We start from the raw sequence: 9,848 nt of genomic DNA, 5'->3' as shown, positions 1-9,848 counted from the left end.
TTGTTAAATTCATAATACACAAAGTCTTATATGTGGCTAGCCACATAGTTTGGCCATTTCACATAATCACATATAAGGCAATAATTAAGTAATAGGGGGTTACGGTGATGAGCAAATGAGATTACCTTAACGTATGTAAGTTACTTAAATGAGAAAAATGGGTTACTTTCTTAAAAAAGTAGAATTATTCTTTCATTTTTTTAAACAAAAGAATAAGGGTTACTCAAATAAACAAATAGGGTTACTTATTTTCTAATTACTTGATTTCACTCGTATAATGAATTTGGATTACTTTTATGAACTACATGGGGTTACTTTTATGGAAAAATGAGGTTATCCATATATATAAATAAAGATTACCCTTATAAATCAATGTGGATACACCGTGTGGCTAGTCATATACAAGACTTACCATATAATGTGTATTTTATTAATATGTAATTTTCATACTCCCTCCGTCCCCAAAATTTCGACCCTTTTGGCCTAATTTTAGTCCCAAAATAATCGACCCATTTGCATTAAAATATCGACCAATTTACAACAATATTTGTGCAAAATTAGCTTCCCATATAAAATTTTGTTTTTTTTAATGTATTTTTAATACTTTATCTCTCTACTTTTTTATTATCTTTCCAATATATTTTTATTTCTTTTTATTTAAGTTTCTTAATAACCGCGAAATCAATGGTCGAAGTTTTGGAGAAGGAGGGAGTAATTTTTTTCATTACGAAATTAAAGATATTTAGCAATAAAAAATTACACATAAAACGATGATCTGATCTGAACTTATTTTTTCTAAACTAATTTAAACTTATTTTTTCTGAAATAAAAAAATAAAGTAAAATAAACAAGGCCTTACTCTAGAAAATCATCAATCAAATATTCATTCTACTGTGTCAATGATTCAGTCATAGGAGTAACTATTTCAAATTATCAATTTCGTAGTTTTGCCAGGACTGACTACTATATAGAGACAGAAGAAGTATTTTGCTTGATTAGAAAATTGGATAAATAAACTAATGAAAATGTTCCAAAAGAATAACACTAAGTCACTAACAAAGGGAAACCTGTAAGACTCCCACTTAAACTCTCAACGCTAACTTGAGTCCCCAGCCAAAAACCTATGCGTTTTTCCGTCGGGTTCATAGACGTCACAAACCAGCAGTTTTAACACCCCCTTCATCGTCTGTCTATTCCCTCCACCTAGTCAAATCTTCTCATTTACGGAAAGGTGCATACAAGTTATCATAATAATCTCCCCATCACTAAGCCCTCGTTCTCTATCCATAATCAGTCTTGCAACTTTCTTGCCTACCTCGATATCTTGATTAAAAACACAGGCACTCAGCAATGCACCTAAGATCCTGTCTCCTGGCTCAATAGGCATTGATTCCACAAGTTCCAATGATTGGTTAAGCAAGTTCCGATGCACAACCATGCAACCATAGTGTTCCAAGTTTAGAGGAAATACCGAAGTCTTTATTGTAAGTAGTAGTCACATTTCACCGAATTGAAAAGTTTAAGTGCTTCAGAACCATGGCCATTAAGAGCAAGGTCCTGAAATATGTGCATTCTAGCAGAAGACGTCCTTTACTTGAAACTTACAGAGCACCTCTAAAGCATGATTAATGGTCCCACATTTGGGATGCATGTCAATCAATGAAGTAGTAACTTCGGGAGACATGAGATTGATGCTCCAACTCCAGGTTCAAGGGAACTCAGATGAGCACATGCAGCTAAAACACCAGCTACAGTTTTAACGGTCAGGTTTAAAATTTTGAGCCTTCATTTCATCAGAGATTCCAATAGCATCAGTGTATACTGTAAAGTTCATTATGTAATATCCACTTAGCATGGCCATGTAACAATCCTTTTGCTCAGTCTCTTCTTGAATAATATCCGTGCTTCCTCCATACACCCAACTAGCTTGCATGCCAAAATCATGAAATTCCACGAGGCTACATCTCTTTCAGGGGCTGATTTTAAAAAGCTCCGAGCCAACTCCAATTCTCCAGCTTTTGCATACCCTGAGAGTCTGAGACCATGATATTGAATGAAGTAAGCTTAGTTCCAGGCAATGATATCCTTCAAAGGCATTTTCTCAAATACCTTGTATGCACGCTGAATATCCTTGAAAGTTGAATACAAGTTCGAGAAAGAGATCTGCACAAACTGGTGATATCAGTAGCCACTTTTTATTACCTGCCCATGAACTCATGAATAGCATAAGTGCATAACCCAGGTCTGCCAGGGAACGTCGACTTGCCACCTCAAATAGTAAGGGGAATGTGAAGTTATCAGGATAAATTCCACCTTCTCTCATACGAAGAAACGTTGAGAAGGCCAAATCAACATTTTCCTCCTGCATTTGTTTCTTGATTGCTTTGTTCCAACTTATCAGGTGGCACAGAGAGCTAAGAACCCCATCTACAAAGTTTTTTTTTTTTTTTTTTGTGCCCAGAAAATATCTAAAGATTCAGCAAATCAGCAAGCAAAACAGGACATTTCAAAATGACAAAGGAGACTGAACTGTACACTCAAAGACGAAACAGTAAAGTCGTTGTCGTACTTGTTGAAGATAATAAAGCAGAAGGGCCACAAATTCAGACATATAATTTAAGAAAGATGCTATTTTTATTTATTCCTTTCACAGTAAGACAGATATAGAAAGATGTACAAAACTCATCAACTTAAGGGCAACCCGATATCTTGATTCTGGATAGAGAATTGAAGCGAATTAGTATGCTGCAAATGAAGTGTTAGATCCTCGATACATTGCAGCAGCAAGCAAGCAAGGTGCATAAATTTAGCTGCTAGATATGGCAGTTTGACTAAACTTGCTAAGCCAATAAGAGTTTCAAATGCCCAATTATCAGACTTGTAAGAATAATAAAAAGAGCTATATACATATCATTGCAGTAGTAAAGCCACCCATGGTTTTTTTGAAAATCGCAACAAAAACATTTGACTTTTCATTGAGAAAGGGTTGAAGAGTGCAATGCCATTCATCGTGAAGCCTATAAATGACAGCGTAAAGTCCACCCATTTTAGTTCTTCTGAACAGTTATCATAGGCAAGTAAAAGTCACAAGGAAAGATAGCTCCAAAACATACTACAATACAATTAGTTTACGCACTGTCAATGTGATTACTCCAGCAAGAAAAACACTTGCTGCTTGTGTAATCTTAATCACTGGCCTTGGAACTAGCGGTTCCCACGCAAAAAATGGCTAGAACTTGTATATAGCAATTAAGGGGACACCCTGTCTAGAATTATATGACCATATTTAGGTTGAGGGAGGGGGGTCTACAAATTGCGACTGTATGTAGGCAATACAAGGGCATCCTAAACTCAAAAAATGCCCATCTCAATACCCACAAGTTATTGACAGTCCATTTTATTGGCAGAAGCATGTACTCAGTACCCAGCCGTGAGATGGACAACAGTGTCAGTTTGTTTCAAGATAAAAGTACCCACCCATTCGACATGTTAAGTCTTGGATTGTAGACCTTGTAGTTGCTTAAAATACCTGGGCAAGTGTAACAACTCATAATGTCTCAGACAGCATGCGCTGCAGCATATAGTATCAACCATCTCTTAACATTATGACTCTGCACAATCACTGACTGACCATGGGAGAGATTAGAGAAAAATGCTTTTTAAAAGCTCTCAAGGCTATAGCCAGCATCTAAATCTCCTGGATCCTGCAAAATTGTCCCATGAACAAAATAGAATGTTGCTTAAACAATATGCAGGAAATAGTCTTCATACTAAAAGTAGATATATATACTCTGAATGAAAGGTTAAACACAGTCTACAATTAGCTACTTTCCATTTTTAGTATGAAAACATGCAAGCCTTTGGTGCTCTAAACTATGCCAAAAGCCCATACCCAAGTTCAGATTTTTAACTTAAACTCAGTCTGAATATGAAACCATAAATTTGCTCCAGAGAGATTGTCCATTTCGTAAACTGTTATCACAGCTTATAAAGTAGCATATATCCCTCAAAACAACACCAGTAGCCCACTTTAATTACTTAGTGTAATCAGGTACTCAACAAAGAGACAGCTATCACCCTTTGAAAAGGGAAAAAAAATAACTGATTTAATTCAACACAATAATGATATCATGTTCACCAACTACTCAGCTAGTCATCGATACATAGTGAATATAAACCAAAAACAGCAGTTCTCGTAATCTAGTTTATGAATGTTGCTACAATTTCAATACCATGCAAGTCAACAATATGCACATGCTTAACTATATAGTATCTAAAACAAAAACAGAGTAAGCACCGTCATTAACTTTATGCACTACTCCTTTGTATCATATGATTCAATTAAAAATATAAACAAACAAACAACCTATTTCTTTGCACTCACACACAAATCATTTCAGAAATCACCAAATAAAATATCTAATGCTTTTGGCACCACTGAATAACTCGACAATATAGAAGTTTCTAGTTATCCTTTTTCTATATATCCATGTTTGTATATTCTACATGGGCATCTCGTGAACATAATACACAAAAACCAAACAATTCAATATTTATCTAATTTCTTAAGGAAAGTATGACATTGCAATTTGCAACCCGCTGTGACGCTGTCCCACAGTACATAAACAACAGAAATACACATCTCTAATATAACCTTCCCATCAAAGAAAAAACAACAGCGAGACATTTAGAAGGCCTTGGGAATTAGGTCTATGCAATGCAACCTTCCCATCACAATATCAAGACTATTGTTAAAATAAATCAACTATAAGAGCATTAAATCCTCCCAATAGGCAAGTATGTGTATGTTGGTTATTATTGAGGATTGCCACACTAGTGCAATACCCATTATTACCCAACATCATTGGTGTTCGTCCATATTTACAGCAGAAGCACAGTATTTAAGTGATCCACCAAGAATTAGGACAATATTAACCTTATTTCTAACATTCAAATCCATTCTAGGCTGCAGTTTGCTAATTCTTATTTAGAGTATGATGTTATAGATGTATGTCATACTTGAGTTCACATTTATAATAAACCCATCTGAGATGGAAACTGACAATGATGCCCTTGCTCCAAGAAGATTGTTTAAATTTGTAAATTAATCACCACCGATAGTACACAGTCTTTTCAGGGTAATACACCTGTATGTAGGCTCCATATGGGCTCTCCAAATAATGCTTAGCCCACTTATACATCCACATAAAACTTTTTAGCCAGTTACTCCAATTAATATAGATGCTCAAACAAAGAAACAAATAGCACCCTTGTGATCAGGATAACAGGTATAAACCATTAACCTAGTTCAAAATCAATAATGAGATCTATCACCAACTAGTCTATCACCAACTAGTTACCAATTCATCGTGACCACACAGGCACACACCATGAATGGTATATTGGTATACAGTTCTCCTCCCCTATGAGCTACTACATGAATTCTATTAAAACCTTACAGTTATGCAAGTCAATAATGCATACATCTAAAATAATATATAATCCAATGAAATGAACCAGAATAAGCGCTACGTGTGCAGAACGTCACTTAAAAAGTTGCAATTATTATCTAGTTCATATAATATTCATAGGTAGTGTGTATGTAGGCCTTGATGAGCTTTCTACTCAAGGAGCCCACTCTAATACCCATGCATTACTCTATGCCAATATGTGACAAGAGCACAAGTACACTACCATGAGATGAGATTAACTGGATGCTCAGTTAAAAAAGCCAACTCCACCCAATATGGAGAAAGTCATAAATCCAACTTTTGTTGATATATCAAACTTAAGGGCATGTAGTCATGAATTAGCTATTTCTATATAGTAAATGTGTTACTTGTAGGAAGAACACATACTACAACCTATAACCACATAGAAATGATAGAACCCCCCCAAGGACAAACAAATTGATTAAGATTTTTCCTGGTATATGATTTAAAGATCACCAAGAGAAACAAGCAAAAACTTTACAATCATCGCGATTACAACACCAAGAATCTATTGCGATGATAATACATTATAAGCGCCCACATTTCGTTCAATGTCTCTCAAACTCCAATACAAGGATCTTATGCACCACCCCTTTGCATCATTGAACTCAATTACTAAGATATACAAACTATGGCAATTGCAGAAACATCACCAAGTAATTAGTTAAAGGCTTTAAATTAGCATTAATAAAAAGATCGACATGAAAATATAATAGCAGTTTCTAGTCATCCCTCGTTCATGTTCGTAGGTCCCTTGAGGGCATCTTGTGTACTACACAAGAAGTCCTCACAAAATCCGACATGTCTATATTTGTCCATTATTACACGAGTGTGCGACATTGCACTTCGCCGTACCATGGACAACAAATCTACATTCTACACAAGTTGGCAACAACAATGGATATCATGCAACTAAAAATTAGCCAGTCAAGATTTTTGTTCAAAACTTTAAATCGAAGAAACCATAAGAGCTTCAAATCGTACTAAATCAGCAAATGTGTATATGTTGGTCATTATTGAGGATTGCCACACTAGTGCAATACCCATTACTACCCAACAACTTTGGTGTTCGTCCATATTTACAGCAAAAACACATTTTTTAAGTGATCCACCAAGAATTAGGACTAAAATAACCGTATAAAAACTTTCAAATCCATTCTAAGGTGCAATTAACTACTGCTTATTTTAAATATAATGGCACATAATTATGTCAAACTTGAGTTCACAATTATAAATTTATAATAAACCTGGTCCGAAACAAAAGCTGTTAATATCGCTCTTGCTCCAAGAAGATTGTCCATCTTGTAAATTGTCATCACATATATTTTCGGGGAATATACATGTATGTATGCTCCATATGGTCTCTCCAAACAATGCACTAGCCCTATTAAACATACACATAGAACTATATAGCTAGATACTCAAACAAAGAAACAACTACCATCCTAGTGACCAGGTTAAGAGGACAAACCATTAATCTAGTTCAAAAACAATAACGAGTTTCTGTCATCAATTCATTGTGACCTCACACCACGAATGATAATTCTCCTCCTTCGTAAACAATTAGATGAATTCTGTTAAAAGCTAAAAGTCGTACAAGTCAATATGTGTACACATAAAATCATATAACCCAATAAAATGACCCGTAATAAGCACTAAATGTGTATAATTTAATTCGCAAATTCACTTTTAGCTAGCATGTAAATAGGCCATGGATGAGGTTTCTACTTGAGGATCCTGATCAAAACCCACGCATTACTCTATGCTATGTTGTAATAGGCATTACACTACCATCAAAAGATACAAGGCTTGGAAGCTGAATAAAACAACCACTTATCCCTACGACCCTACCATAAAAGGGACCATAAATCAATCTAGTTTATGCTGATAGGTTAGCAAGCCATCAATCTATATCAACCACCTAAAAGAACATGTTGTAGTCATGAAAATATTAGTTAAATGTTTCATATGTTCTTAGGTCCATAAAGGCATCCTGAATATACTACACAGGAAGCCCACATAAAAACCAACATTTCAATGTTTGTCCATTACTACACGAGTGTGCGCCATTGCAGCCCGCCATCCCATGGACAACAAATCTATACACCTTTAACAAAATCTTCCCATCAAAGCAACAACAACAATTGATATCATGTAACTCAAAACTAAGATGTATGCAACCTTGCCTATCACAAAAGCAAGATTAGTGATCAAAACTTTCAATCAATCAAATCACAAGAGATACAAATCTTACCCAGTAGGCAAATGTATGTATGTTGGTACAAATTGAGGATTGCCACACTACTGCAATATCCATTACTACCCAACAACTTTAGTGTTTGCCCATATTTACAGCAGATGCACATTATTTAAGTGACCCACCAAGAATTAGGGCAATAATAACCAACCATTATAATATACCACTTGAACCATTCTATCTTCCACTTAGCAGAACTTGTACACAAAATTCCAGAAATAATTGAAAACCCACGTCAAATCTCGTGTTTCTGAACATATGTGATTCATCTAAACATAACCACATTCAACAAAAATGAGTAAAACTTGAACAAACTGCAAGATTCTCAATTTCCCATACAAAAAATTGAAACCCCACATCAAATATAGCAATTTAGAACATGATTTCATAAACTAAATAAGAATAGTTGAATACCAAATGCAGGTTCAGAACTAAACATAGGAAGAAAGCTTCATTGGAAAAAAGATTAAGGCTTTCTTTCAATGTGGATGGTTCAAGACCTCCTTTTCCTGGGATTCTCCAATTTTTCCAAATTAAAACAAAACATGCAAAATCCAGGAATCTAATTAGATTCAGGACTCCCAAAAGTTATACTTCATTAATTTGAGTTATTAAATAATGCAATTGTTATGCATGTTATGTGGCTGATTAAAAGAATCCAACTTGACCCGTTTAGGCTTGACCCGGCTCGTTTAACAAGCCTGATTATATAGGGTTGTTACATAATGCTAATTTCTAGCTAAACCAATAAGAAACACTCCATTTTCTGTGAAAAAAATCCATTCTTATTCTAATTTGATTATAAAAAAAAAAAAAATACAGTGAAAGTTTAATCTTGGGCATAGTAAATACCTTAATCATCAAAATCCAACTAAATTATCGACCAAAAATGGAATATTCAAAAATATAATTATAAACATTTTTTTTTTTTTGATAAACAAGTACTAAACATTGACTAACCTGTACACAAAGTAAAGGAAGAAAGGGGTTTCTGGGGATTCCAAAAACCCTAATTTCCCAAAATAGGGCTTGTCGATTGAGATTGCCGAAACGTTTCAAACCCTGCATTATAAAGATGATAAGAGAGAGAATCAGTGATACTCTGTGTAAAGAATAAGAGAGAGAAAAGGTTGAAGGTGATTAAATAGGAGCTAACCTCGAAGTTTGCCGCCATTTTTTGTTGCTCATTTCAAAATGTTTGCTGGAAAAGCTCACAAGAAGCTGCAAAAGTTGTGAAGATGTGAGCTTTCTTTTTTTATTATGGGCTAATTGTCGATGAGCCAATTTTTGGGTTTAAATTCCAATCCCACTATAAACCTCGAAATGGATACGAATATGGACACAAAATCATTTTCCTAATCTCCTAAAATTTAGACAATTAGCGAATTACAAGTTTATCTGTCAAATAAATGAATTTTTGTTAATCTGGCAATATTTATGTAAATATATTGAAAAAGCGTGGTCATTTATTCAGTACTTTTGGTGAGCTGTCAAATTACTCTTTGTAACTTGCAGTTAGGAAATTACACATGTATCCCTCAACTAGTATATGAAAAAACGCATGTACCCCTCCTCTGGCACTTGAAAAGCCAATTATAGAATTAACCGGGCACAACTTTTTCATTAGTTCTCCGTAATAGATAGTAAAATAAGTAAGTTTTAGAATTTATTAATTAATTTATTTATTTTTGGAGGGGGGGTATGTAAAGCTTTCCATCGATATTTGAGAGAGCAGAAAGATGAGAAGGCCAACATCTTAGTTAAGTGTAGTAATTGATTCATGGACTCGAGCCAAATGTTGTATATGAAGTATTTAAAAATTGTGTTGCTTATATAACAGCATATGGACATGAAAAACCAAAATGTAATTCACAAAACAATTGAGGAAGATAGATATAGTGACTCAATTGATCGATTAACAAGTTTTTCATGACTATATATATAGCGGATTCAAGCATAAGGACGCAAGCTTGGAATAGCACTAGTGCCACTGAATAACATACTACAATACTATGCTTTTACTAGCACTTTCATTTATTTTTTACTAGAAGATTTGGCATATAGATGTCAAACATACAGTTTTTATTTTACTCGTAAAA

The 9,848-nt window shown here is 34.6% G+C and overlaps 3 non-coding genes and 1 pseudogene across 3 annotated transcripts; all 4 read right to left on the bottom strand.

The window, feature by feature from the left end:
* Positions 1-956: 956 nt before the first annotated feature.
* Positions 957-2,476, bottom strand: LOC145585943 (putative pentatricopeptide repeat-containing protein At3g08820; annotated as a pseudogene).
* Positions 2,477-4,799: 2,323 nt separating this feature from the next.
* On the bottom strand, positions 4,800-4,905 carry LOC145587167 (small nucleolar RNA snoR103). The gene has a single exon (XR_014101193.1). It is a non-coding gene; the product is annotated as a small nucleolar RNA snoR103 (small nucleolar RNA).
* Positions 4,906-6,489: 1,584 nt separating this feature from the next.
* Positions 6,490-6,595, bottom strand: LOC145587166 (small nucleolar RNA snoR103). Its single transcript, XR_014101192.1, has one exon. It is a non-coding gene; the product is annotated as a small nucleolar RNA snoR103 (small nucleolar RNA).
* A 1,164-nt stretch (positions 6,596-7,759) lies between these two features.
* Positions 7,760-7,865, bottom strand: LOC145587168 (small nucleolar RNA snoR103). Its single transcript, XR_014101194.1, has one exon. It is a non-coding gene; the product is annotated as a small nucleolar RNA snoR103 (small nucleolar RNA).
* Positions 7,866-9,848: the final 1,983 nt, after the last annotated feature.

The sequence above is a fragment of the Chenopodium album genome, chromosome 16 (genome assembly GCF_948465745.1).
Source record: "Chenopodium album chromosome 16, dcCheAlbu1.1, whole genome shotgun sequence".
Classification (NCBI taxonomy): domain Eukaryota; kingdom Viridiplantae; phylum Streptophyta; class Magnoliopsida; order Caryophyllales; family Amaranthaceae; genus Chenopodium; species Chenopodium album.
Note: the sequence above shows the minus strand (reverse complement) of the source record. Positions and strands in the feature narration are given on the sequence as shown.